The 12,610-nt window shown below is 41.1% G+C and overlaps 1 protein-coding gene across 2 annotated transcripts in view; it reads left to right on the top strand.

The window, feature by feature from the left end:
* The first annotated feature begins 4,614 nt into the window (after window positions 1-4,614).
* Window positions 4,615-12,610, top strand: part of LOC119551026 (octopamine receptor Oamb) — a 28,249-nt gene continuing 20,253 nt past the window's right edge. For both annotated transcript variants that reach the window (XM_037860090.1, XM_037860100.1), the window contains exons 1-2: window positions 4,615-4,704; window positions 5,386-5,827. The gene's annotated coding sequence lies outside the window, so the exon portion shown is untranslated. The remainder of the gene's footprint in view (window positions 4,705-5,385; window positions 5,828-12,610) is intronic.

Raw genomic sequence — 12,610 nt, 5'->3', positions numbered from 1 at the left:
TTAGCAAAAAATGGACGGAAGCAGCAACAGGTGCCAGGTGGGGCGAAAAATTGGCTTAAAATGTAAACATTATGCTGTTCAGCTCGGTATACTGCCAAAGGCAGGTGATAAAATTATGTCCGTTGAGGTTTAAACGGACCGATCAAAAACAGAGGCCCACTCAGGTGGTCTCCAGTTGGCCGACACTGTGGCTCCGTTTGGCGATGACAGGTCAACCCGGCCACTTAATGCACCATTGTTCGGGGCCACATCTGCACATTATGGAAATGGAAATTACGCAGCACAAATTAGCCAGGAACCAGGCGTCAGGAGCCAGGACCAGAATTGTTCGGTCGTGGCAGGATCTGACATACTTGACCGCAAAAGCCACGAGTGCGTGCAAACACAGGTAGTGCAAATGTAATTTGATTACATGGATTATACGCCAGCAAATATGTTTAATTTATGGCCTCTCCATCTCCATCTGAGCAAGTCCATACGAGCCACTCGGCTGAGGATGAGTGGTGAAAAAAGTGGGCTCCATTTGTTGCCCGCTCAACTTGGCTGCTCCGATTGATTGCATAACAATAAATTATGCAACGCACCATGATGCGGCTCCTCATCCCCCTTCCCAACTCCTCTGGCCAAGTCGATGTTATAGTACAGCAGGTCCTGGACAAGGACCAGCCCGCCTGCCATTCACTTTTAAGTTTCAAGTGCTGCTGCGGGTGAGTGCTTTTAATATTCATCTAATGCACTCAACGTGTTGTATGCCATGGGTGTGGGTGTTTTTAGGGGTATTGGACGAGTTTTATACAGAGGGAACATTGTTTGGGATGAGATTTTACTTAATTATTAATAAACATCTTTTAATATTACATGTTTTTCGATTTTATCTTATTCATAAAGATGTAATTCCAATATTAGGTAAACGTTTAAACACATTTTAGAAAAGAATTTAAAGTCTTAAATGTGTTTTGCCTAAGCTCCACAGTTTTCTTTAATATGTATAAACTTAAATCTTATTACATATTTATTGAAACTAGATATGCTTAATTAAATATGGCTTTAAATGCTTTTTATACGATTATTTGCGAAATTGGAGAAAAGGTTATAATACGCCTAAACTAAATAAATGCTTATTTTACTGTTGAAATTTTACTACCACTATAATCATTACTTTTAATAACAGGGGGATTTTTAAGACAACAAGGGGACTTCATTCAATAAAAACAAATGATTATATCTTTTAAGGGCTGTAAGTAAAATTCAATATATCCTTAAGAGGCTATGGCACTATCAATTTTAATTTGGTTTTTTAAGTGGGTTTCTATTCTTTACCAGCCTATTAAAGATCTGTGTAATTTTGTGGATATGTGTAATTTTATAGACAGGGTATCGAGGAGTGCTTTACTTAGATTAAACCGCCTACATATTTGCATTAGCTTCATTTTTCTTTGGGAACTCTGTTTGTTGCTTTTGCAGCTGTTGTTTCTAGATTGCTGTTGCGTCTGCAGGTGGCAGCTGCTGCAATTGAATCCTGTCCCGCGATGATGGCTCCTGGACGTGTGGGTGTGTTAAGTGAGTGTTGCCACCTGCAGGAGGCAGGATGCTGGATACCAAATGCGGAATACAGAATGCAGACCGTCGGGCTCTGAGGTGTGTTCAGTGCCCAACTTAGTATGGTAATCATCGATGTGCGGGAATAGAAGCCGATCCAATATTATTACCCATGCTACTCGGGGCGCACGTGACGTATGCGCAATATGGGGCAGCTCCCATCGATGCAACGATGCTGCATTGTTTATGCATTCATTTTATGCCCTGACTTTGATTAAGCAGTGTGGTATGCAAAATGCCTTTCCCCATTTGCGTTTGATATGGTGGCGATAAATCCATTTTGCTCGCCTATTTGCAATGCCAATCTGGGTGGGTATATTGTCTTGGAATAGATCTCTGATTGATTGCTTTTATGCCATGTCATCTCGTCTTGGTTTCAAATGTCAGCGACTGTCTGAGTGTCTGTCCTACTGTCTGTCTGTCCTCGACCTCGGTTGAACTCAAGCGCCTGGGGCCACGAAGCCAGACGAGCCAGAAAACGTGTCCTTAGCTGCGGTTTTGCCAGCGTCTCTAATTGTGCTAATAAGCCGCTGGTAATTATAATTTAATAACATCTCTGGCATTGCCTTTGCCTTTGCCTTTTGCCGACTGAAAACTCGCTCGTGTTTGCCATTAGAATGCTCTGTGTGTGCAATTAAGAGCCAGGCAACCAGGAAGCGCTGAGTACTCAGGACCAAGGACGAAAGGCTGGCATATAAAAATTGATTTATGCCACCTCCTAAACGCCAAGCAGGGCAATTTAATTGTAAGTCAAACAGTTCCCCGCAAAGTTTATGCAGTTGAGATTTAATTTGATTACACGCCGAGCTAAAGCAGAGGGTAAACATCCTCTGATTGCCTGAATAAGCAATGAGAAAATGAGAAAGGAGTTTATTTTTGTTGGCCATTTTTCGCTGAAAGGATTCCGAGATCCTTAAACTCCAGCTGGTGCTGCTTAGTGGCACATGAGCAGCGGTATTAATAAACAAATTACGCAATTAATAACACCCGCTGAGCGCTCAGCTGGGCGCAAAATGAAACACTTGGTGCATCCTTGGCCAGCACGGGGCTTAAATTAAGTGCAACAGAAGCTGCGTTTCGCGAATTTATGGCTGCGTGCTGGCCATAAATGGCCGAGTGAATTGCTTCTGGAGTGACGGAGCCCAAAAGTGGCCACTGGAACCGCCACCAGTCAGTTTTCCAGCCAGCCAGCCAGCTAGCCAGCCATCCACATCAAGTGCTCCGCTCCGGCTGTTGGCATCGTTCCGAGTGCCGCTCCTTGTGGAGCAAAAAAAAAAAAGAGGAAAATGTATAAAAATGTGCCAGCTAGGCATTCTTTTCCGCCACTTTCCCCGCTGTCTTGTGCGCTCACACGGAAAAGCAGACAAAATGTATCTGTGACAGCGCAGCAGCAGCCAGCAGAAATCCAGGATAACCGAGCGAAGCGAGCGAAGGACGACAAACGAATATTTATTACAGGTGTTTGCCTTTGACTGACAGAAGGCGCAATCTGGCACAGGAGCTTAGTTTTCGGGCCAGTCTCCAAACTGCGGGATACTCAGCTTCCAGCTTCCATATCTCAGCTTTAAGATCCATCCTGCTCCTTTGTTCGATTGTGCCGGCAAATTGATTTGGCATCGTCAGGTGGTTGAGTATCTTTTATCTGGCCAGGCGAGGGAAATTTTTTCAAATCCGATTTGGAGGTAAAATCGAAATGCGGTGCAAACCCAACCGGAATTCCTGGAAAGTTCCCTATAGCAGGATGCAGAAGGTACCAGGGCTAAAAATAACAAACAGAATTCTGTCATTTCTTGCTTTTCAAGGAGAATGGTAAGGTTTTAAGGAGCGGAATTGCAGTTCTTAGGCAATTCAACTGCACTGACAGGACGTTCGCGACAATGGAAAAAGGACACAATCAGCGCGTTCAAGTGTATTCACCAGGTTAGCTATGCAAATACTCTTGAAACTAGATATTTTTTTTCCCATCAGCTGAGATTTATAGATAGCAAGCTAAATACCACCAAAAGGATATCATCATGATGACGGCGGTCATTTTGATCACAAGCCCTGAGGCTTAATGAAAGGAAATCGGGGCTGTTCATGTGCTCGTGATGTGTAATTAATTTCGGCAACATCTGTTTATCCTAATTAGAGGCGATACACACACATGGCTGGCAAAAGGGGGCGAGGGGGCGTGGCCCGAGGCGTTCTCTTTTCATTTATCATTATTACTGGGCTAGACCAAAACCAAGGGGCCAAAGGTCAGCGAGAGATAAAAGTTGGGATGTGAGTCGATTAAAATCAAGTGAATAATGGCCGCAACAGCTCTTGCATGGCAAATGCCCTCCCATCCACTCATCCATCCATTCATCTTTTCCCCTTTTTTTTTCTTTCTACCCAACTTCATAATGAGTTGGCAATCGAGTATTGGCCATTGGCGGAATTGTTAGCCGAAAAACTTGACTAAAAATCGTAAAAAAAGTGAACGCCGAACGCAATCAACGCTTTGCAGCTGTAATGGTAAATTGGGCAAATTGAAGTCGGAGCAACTTTGTCATAAAATGAAATTGCTAGAAAAATCAACGAATGGTATAATCAGAATAGGGCCAAGGCGGTTGCCGCATCCAAAAACACGTAAAAAAAAGGGGCAAGTGTGTGTCCTTTTTAGCCAGCCATCCTTTTGACTGCTACGAATTTGGCAATTTATTATGCGTGCCTTCTTTTATTTGTCTGGCCAAAAGGTTAACAAGCCAAAAAGCGTCGCAAATCAAAGGGAACTCCAACTGGCTGCAGGCGAATGCAGATTAAGGGAATCAAGAGCTTATAATTAATCAGATCTCCCTGGGTTTTTTTCTCGCATGCGATTTTCCCCCAAAAAGCGACTGTTGCGCGTACTTGGGAAAATTCTTCTTTTTTGTCTCCTACTGAGCGGTGTTCCTTGTCTCAATGTTCCACGTTCTAAGTCCAATGTTTCACGTTCCATTCCAATCGTTGCGGGCCCGAGGCCTGTGGGCCAACAGTTGGCGTTGGAAATTCATTCGTTGAAAATTTTCTGCCGCGTCGGTTGTGCGAAATTCGCACGAGCGGAGAAAACTGGCTAACGGTTCTTGCCGACGGCACATAACGGTAGATAACAGTGCTGTGTGGGTGTGCTTGCGTGTCTTTGTGTGTGTGAGTTGCCGAAGAGCCGAGTGCTTGTGATCGCAAAAAAAACAGCTGTTTCCGCCATTTTTTGTTATCAGTTATCGTTGATCACTCAATCGAAAAGGATATTAGCTATATGTAATATTTCCACGATTAACCATGATTGATAACCCCAGCAATAACTAAAGCTCGAGGCAGCTACGTGCTTTCTGGTCAAAAAACAATAAATACAAAACAAAATACTAAAATTCGCAAAAAGCGCAACGAGTGAGTGAGTGCATTCATAATGAATTCGCGAGTGTAAGACGAGTGTGAATGTGTCTTATGTGATTTTATGGGGTTTTGCCTAATCAAATCGCTGGCTTTCGTTCCGTTTTGTAATTTCCCTCATTAGCAAACAATTTTTCCTTCTGTCACCCAAAGCAAATCCAAAGCATTTACAAAGTGTAATTTTCATAATTGTCCCGCTGTCACAGTGCCCGAATGCACTTATGCAAAAATAAACATTTCTGTTTATAGATGCCCCGCACATGATGTCAGCCCGCATTTCTTTCGCTGTTTGTTTGAGCAATGACAGCGAATAATTGTTTTGCCATAAATTGCCAACGCAATGTTGCCAATCTATGCAATTAACAAATAAAACATATTTCAATCAAATTCTAGCGCAAACAAACTATTAATTTCACAACAAAACCCGGCCTAGCAACGCCCAATCGAAAAGATCAACAAAAAAAAAAAAACACTGAGAAAACCGAGAGCTGAAAATGCAAATGCAAAACTTTAAAAACCAATTGCTGAGTATGGAGATTTTAGGCAAAATGCGTGCAATTATTCAACGCATGACAACCAATTAATTGCCAAAAGAGAGCGCGAGCAAATACAACCCGCGGCAACAAGTCTCGAGAGCAGAGCCCCAGAAAATATATTGCAATCTGGGGAGCCGGTTAACGTCTCAACTCAAAAACCGCCAAGTGCATCGGAAAACCAACAACAAACGGAGCGGCACTTGACCGCTTTTCCAAGCGATTCGGCGACGGCCGATCAGCTAATCCCGCCCAGAAAACTCCGCTCACCATCGCCATCGACATCGCGATGATTTATGCAGGTGAGATGCTCGACTTTAAGGCACTTTTCGCTATTTTAAAGACAGACTAGTTTTTAGTATTTTTTATTATATATCTACTTTATTTGTGAGAAACCTAAATAAAACAAACAGAAAAATTAAATATTAAATTTTAAATATTAGGTGACACTGACAAAACCATTAGCCAATAAAAATATAATTAGCTTAGCCATAAACTGTGTATCTGTGCACTATAAAAGCCAGGTATTTTTCTTATATTATGAATTCCAGTAATAAAAGAATTTAAATACAAAATTTTGTATTTCCTAGAAAATACTTTATTTAACTTAAACAATAATTATATTACTTTTAATATAGTTTTTTTTTTGTTTTAGTATTATTAGACTATTTAAATATTTAGTCATAAACTTTTTATGATACTTGTTTATCATGCGCTATAAAAACAAGTTGCCTATCATAATATAATAAACATTTTTAATAATATTCATTGGCCTTGATATATAACAGTTAGTATAAGGTGTTTAATTTTTTTTTTAATGTTCAAGCTACTTAGATTAAATAGCAATTCAATTGTGATGCTTAAAAATAATTCATTTATTTAGCTATGTTAGAAAAAAGAGTATTGTATTATCAGTCTTTAAGTCTTATTTAACCAAATTCTGATCGCTGTTAGCAGAAAGCCCGAAGCTATGGATCGGGGCATTGAGAAAAGCATTAGTGCCAAATGGAACGGGCTATAAATCCATAGACTCAGTTAATTGCAAACCCATATCAACATCCACATCCACATCCAAATCCACATCCACGAAGGCGACGACGCAATTAGCAGGAGGGGAAGGGGTCAAGGGGCAGGGGGTAGGCGCGTGGCATTCAAATTACTAAGCAAAACGGAAAAATTCGTCAAGTGTTTTGTGCATTTTGCGGGCTTTTTTTCGGTTCACATAGAGCCTAGCACGTGCACGTCGTCCGCCTTCGGTTACAGATTTTGTTTATTCACTTTCGGTAGCCTAATTAACTAAATTGGTTGGCCTGTTGACAATGGAACCCGAAGTGCGACCGCCCATCTTTTTTAGCTTTGCAGCGAGTTCTTCTGGCGGCGAGTGTGAAGCTTAGCAGACACAAAGGCCAGTTGACAGGTGAAATGGGGGCAGACAATGGAAGTTGTTGTGACAGGGCCACAATGGACCGACCGACCGGCCCAATAATGCGGACAGACAGACTGAAAGACGGGTCGCCAGCCGAACGGAAAGTGTAGCAATAAATTAGGTTTTTAAATGTATCCTCATTTATTTCAACTTAAAGTGTGAAACACCAGGCAGCCCTGGTTTTATTTAGTGTCACTCAAACAGACATTCCCCGTATGCGACTAAAGTCACGACTCTCTGACATTAATTACCCCGGGTACCCAAAACCGAAGCTTTGCCGATAATATGGCTGCAGTGAAGTGTTCCGATTCTTAAATACTCTTAAATAAATATATTTAATTCTTAAAGGTTTAAAAAATATATACATATTATTTTGAACAAGTTGAAATATTTTTATTCAGAACTCTGTACTATTAAAGGTCTATCTTTCTAAAAATAAAATATTATTTATTTATAAATATGTATATATTTGAAAAGTATTTTATACCTTAGAATTCCAAACTTTCTTTGTGAGAGTATGATTTAAATTATGTGAAATATTATACAATGATTTACATACATCTTTGAAATGTAGATAATGTATTGAACTATTAAATGTTACTGCTGAGTTTTCGAAAACAAATATCTAGAAATGTTACTTAATTTCTTGGGTTGACTTGGAAACTACACCAATTTAAAGTGAGTTATGTTAGATTTATTTGCTACAAAAATTGTATTTTATTTCATGGATGGACTAACTATACTTTAATTTTGAATGAACTTCTGTTATATTACTATTCTCCGAGCTGACATTACGTTTTGAACAATGTCCCTTGAGCCAACTAACTGGGAACTGGGAGAAGCGAACTCCTAGTGGCAACCAAGCTGGCCCAAACATAATTCTGCGTTATGTGCAGCCCTCTGTGAAGGCATTCAAATTGCCTCCTTGTCCAGCTAAAAACAACAATGGCAACCTACGTGCATAAGCCACCGAAACCTGAGATTCTTTAGCCCCGTCGAACACAAAAGAGCGTCAGCATAGAATTGTGCAACCAGCGGAGCAAATGACTTGCCACTCGGGCCGAGGGTTAAACTTTACAACAAAAGGGGTTGGGGAGGGGTGGAAAAATGCAGGGGGAAAGCCCACACGTACTTGGATATAAAACAAACCAAACCAGTTGAAATATATTAATGGGGCGGGCATGAAATTGTTTTAGGTGTTCGCTGCCACGCTGTGTGTGTTGGCATTAAACTTGGCATTAAATAACAATAACCCCGCAATAAAACGGGGGGGCAAAAGGGCAGGAGGAACCCTTTCACTTTCAATTCGCCACTCGCACTTTTTTTTTTTGCTTTTGTTTGTGATCCCCTTTTCGTGCCACTTTGCAGCTTTATTGCGAGTTTCCCACCTTGCGACCTGCTGCTTGGCACACGCGTCGTATGCGCAATTCGCAATTCGGCTCATGTAAGAGCAGACAGGCGACAAGAAAACAAAGGCAAGCACACGATATTGCGTATGCGGCGTGTGGGACGGGAATCTGCCAAAAAAAAAAAAGAAGAATGAAAAGTATCTTGAATGGAAAGTATCTGCTTAATGTATTTAACACTCAGCGAGCACTTTTAATGATGCGAAGCCCCCAGAGTTTTTGGCTTCTTTGGGAGATGATTGTGTTTTCTGCTGCCTCAAAAGGTGGCAGGGAATCAAATTTCGCCGGGCCAGATCTCGTAAAAAGTTTTGATTGACACGCAGTGGCCTGCAAATTAACAGCTCATTGCAATGCAGCCACAAAGTGGGGGCCAAATGAAGCATGAAGAGCCAATGGCCAATGGCCAACGGCCAAGAGGAACTGGAACGGAAATGAGTTCACTGCTTGTGGCGGGCTTAGCTCTTGAAAAATCACCTAATTCATTTAAATAAGCAAGAAGGAGTCGGCCAAGTCCATTTGCCGAAAAGGACGTCGTTCCTGGGAAGTCTCAGGACTTGGCCTTTATCTGCAAAAATTGGAGGAGGTCGACGTCGTCGAGTCGACAAACTAATTTAAAAATCCACTTGCTAAGCGTTTCCCACCTCCCAGTTTCGAGCTTCGAGTTCCATGGTCCATCGACCGGAGAGGCCACTCTCTGGGGCCTGGGCTATTTATTTTTTCATTCCCTGCCTTTTATGATGATTTTGCACTGCGTGGCAATAGTAGAGCAAACATTTTAGCCCCCAAGTGTTTAAATATAAAGCGGAAATGAGCTTTACTCGCAGATACTTGGTCCTAGGGTCCTCTTTCTCATGCCTTTTCCTTTTTAACTTTTTAGTCGAAACGTGCCAAATGAACTGAGGACCGATCCGCAAAGAACTTTCACAAGCACAAGAACTCAACCGAGTGTCTATGGAAATGCTAATTAATGACTGCAACTTTCTTCGCCAGACACTTTTGAATTAATTGCACACCTCCATAAGCCAGTCAGTCCAATTCCCAACCGAGAAACGTGCCATGTTTGGCTTTCCAACGCCCAGCCAGAAATACTATAGATAAAGTGGCATTTGCGATTGCATCGGATGCAAAATAAAATATATTTCTGTGTTTGCTCGGAAAAGCAATTTATGGATTTGATTTCAATTGTTTTGTCATCTTGATTGGCAGCCCGAAATGGCAACAACTCATAGTTTGGCAGCTAGCTATCTGTTCGATGTCACAGCCAGATGATATTATCTGCTCATCCAGAATCCGATTGTTCGCTGCTCGATTAGTCATCCCCGAACTTTAACCCCGCTCCACAATCTCGATTCGAATCGAATGAATTGAAAACCCAATTGGTTTCCTGGGTGTGTGGCTATGTAATTAATCTAATTTGCAACTTGGCTACGGGGAAACATTTGGCTTTTGTGTTTGGCATTACGTGCGTGTTGACAAAAGTCAATGCCAATCCCAATCAATGGACTCCTGCAGCTGTTCATGCATTCAGTACGTTGGCATTCATTAGTTAATTGATGAAGCGTGGCCAAATGTGGAAATCTTCGGGCTTGCAAGACCATTCATGCGATTTTTTCAACCGTTTTTTACAGCAACTGGGCTCGGGCCTTGCCATGAGAATTCTTTTATGACAGCATAAAATCCAAACACAAATTATTTCGCACATAAAAAGCAAAGCTGCGCGAAACGAAAATACAAATGTTTAGAAACGAGCGACGAACATAATACGACATAGACAGTGGGAAGCCGGCATAAAAGGAAAAGTTGTGAGCCCCCTTATATGTATGGTATATATGTATATGGTCCTGCACTATATAGTATAGCTATATAGCTATATGGCAGGACGATTCCAGCGAGAGTGTGTGCAAACAGAGGACCAAAGTGCCCAAAGCGTTTTCACAGTCAATTTTCTATGTAAAGGCAAAGACAAGACAACGTCTGACATGTGTGTTTTTTGGGATGGTAAAGTCGGGGATAGAATGGTATGGGGGAAGAAGGGTTTGGCTTAGTGTGAATTTTTATATTTCGTTGTGCATGGCACATAAAACCTTTTGTCAGACGAGCTGTACATGTGAGTGGGTTTGTGTACATTTGGGACGGCAATAAGCATGAAAGCCATTAACTACTTACTCACGAATGTGCAGCATTTTAAACTATCCCTTGGTTACTAAAATCTTTAAAATATTCCCTTTGAAACGATTAGGAAATATAAAATCATTTGTACAGAGACAATAATAAAAAGAATTTGTTTTAAAAATCTCATAAAAAAATAAATGTATTTAAATTTGTACATAATATAGAGCATACAAAATTTAATAGGTCAAGAAATATAATAATTAGTTTTGTATTAATTTTTGTATTGTATATATTAGAAAATCAGACCCCGCCCTAAAATAATTAGAAACTGTTTTCCTAATTACGAAGTATTTACATATAAAATAGTTAGTGTCACCATGGATTTAAATCCAGAAAGTGAACTGAAATTCCTAACTAAGAGTTCAAAATAAGGTTTCTTTTTTCCCCTAGGTAACCTTATAATAATAATTCAAACTCCCCTAAAGGTATCTTCGTTGCCCGAAACTGATTCATTATTTTTGGAAGTCCAAAATAAGTGCGTATGAATAAAACACTCCCGCTCTATTAACAATAATCCTATTTAGCAAATACAAACTTTGCATAAAGTAAACAAGTGGGGTGAGCTGAGTATACCCCCCAGCCCAGATGTTGGCTGTTGTTTTGCCCACTTTCACCTTAACACGGGAACAATGAATGGCTACAATGGGGCAAAAACAAACAAACACGTTCACAAATGAATGCGAACCAAAAGCAAACGCGAGGCGAAGGCAAATGTAATGACACTTAAGTGGCCCTGAATCTCAATCTCTTTGCAGTCGAGTGATTTCGCCTTGTCGCAGTTGGCAACATAGCGCCCCGTCGATGACGTATGTGGATGTGGATGTGGTTCCTGGTTGCCACTGCTCTTTATGCTCTATCTGTTTTTTTTTACGACCATCTAGGGCATCATTATCGAGCTGAACAATCGGAACCACTTGATACCTTCCTTGCTATGCTAATACTAAGGTCTGGCCATATTAAATTCATATTTAATGAGTGTTTATGTGATTTATTCGGGGAATAGACGGTTCTGAAACTACGGCTTTGAAATTCATTGGAATCCTTTGTGTTTGCTTAAGTTAATGAGATTCTGTTGTTTCTTTCCGGTAATCCCCTTCACTTAAACCTTAACCCACAAGCATTAAATTAACCCTTTCGTGTGTATTTGCTTTGGGGCCACTGGGTCTTTTTTAGACGTATTCGGCAGGCAACTAATTAGTTTGCCAGGCCAGTGAATTGTGCATGCAACGCACAGTTTTACCCCTAATTCCTCAGAAGTCACTCGTCGTTTTCCGGGATAAGCATATAAGGATATAAGGATAAAAGGATAAAAGTGCCTGCACATGACATGGCAGGGTGCACATTTTCAACTCAAAGCCGGTGAGTTGATTTAATTTAGCGAACACGAGCATAAATGAGATCAGTGCATGACGGGCTCATAGTGAATAATGCCATAATGGCGCACAAAGAGCCTGTTAAATTTGCATATATTTTCGCCATTTAATCCCACGGCTTTCGGCCGGGATGAGGAGTTGCTTTAAAGTGAATCAATGTTCACGTGCCGGACGGCCATAAGGCCAATATGAATATATTTATTAATAGGTGTCCACTCTGGATGGCACACCCAGTGCCAAATGAATAGAAGCGAATGCTGAGTGTCATTAAAGACAAATTATGGTTATTAGCGGACTTCTGCCGAAGGACTTTGGCCAGGCCCTGACAATGATTTGACCTTCTTGGCCGAAAACGCGCCGAAAATTTAAATGACGCATTCGGCCCTATATATCCGTATCCAATTGCTTCACCAGAATGATTTGGGATATTTTCGGGGAACGTGGTCTTATTAAAATACCCCCATTAAATATGCGCGAGGGCACCGGGACCTCTACAACTCGGTCGTACCCATGACTTATTCAGTGTTTACAATGTCCTGCCGGTTCAATTGGGCTGAGTTTGGCTCAGTTTCGGTTGAGACACTATGGTCAAGGGACACGCTGAAGTTATTAAACATTGATTACCTATCGATTTTATTCTTGTTTTGTTATTTTCCCGCTCCGATTTCGTTCGTGGACGGGCATTTGGAAGGGAAAAGTAAGGTAAAA

This window comes from Drosophila subpulchrella, chromosome 3R, assembly GCF_014743375.2.
Source record: "Drosophila subpulchrella strain 33 F10 #4 breed RU33 chromosome 3R, RU_Dsub_v1.1 Primary Assembly, whole genome shotgun sequence".
Lineage (NCBI taxonomy): Eukaryota > Metazoa > Arthropoda > Insecta > Diptera > Drosophilidae > Drosophila > Drosophila subpulchrella.
This window is presented reverse-complemented; position numbering and strand designations above follow the sequence as displayed.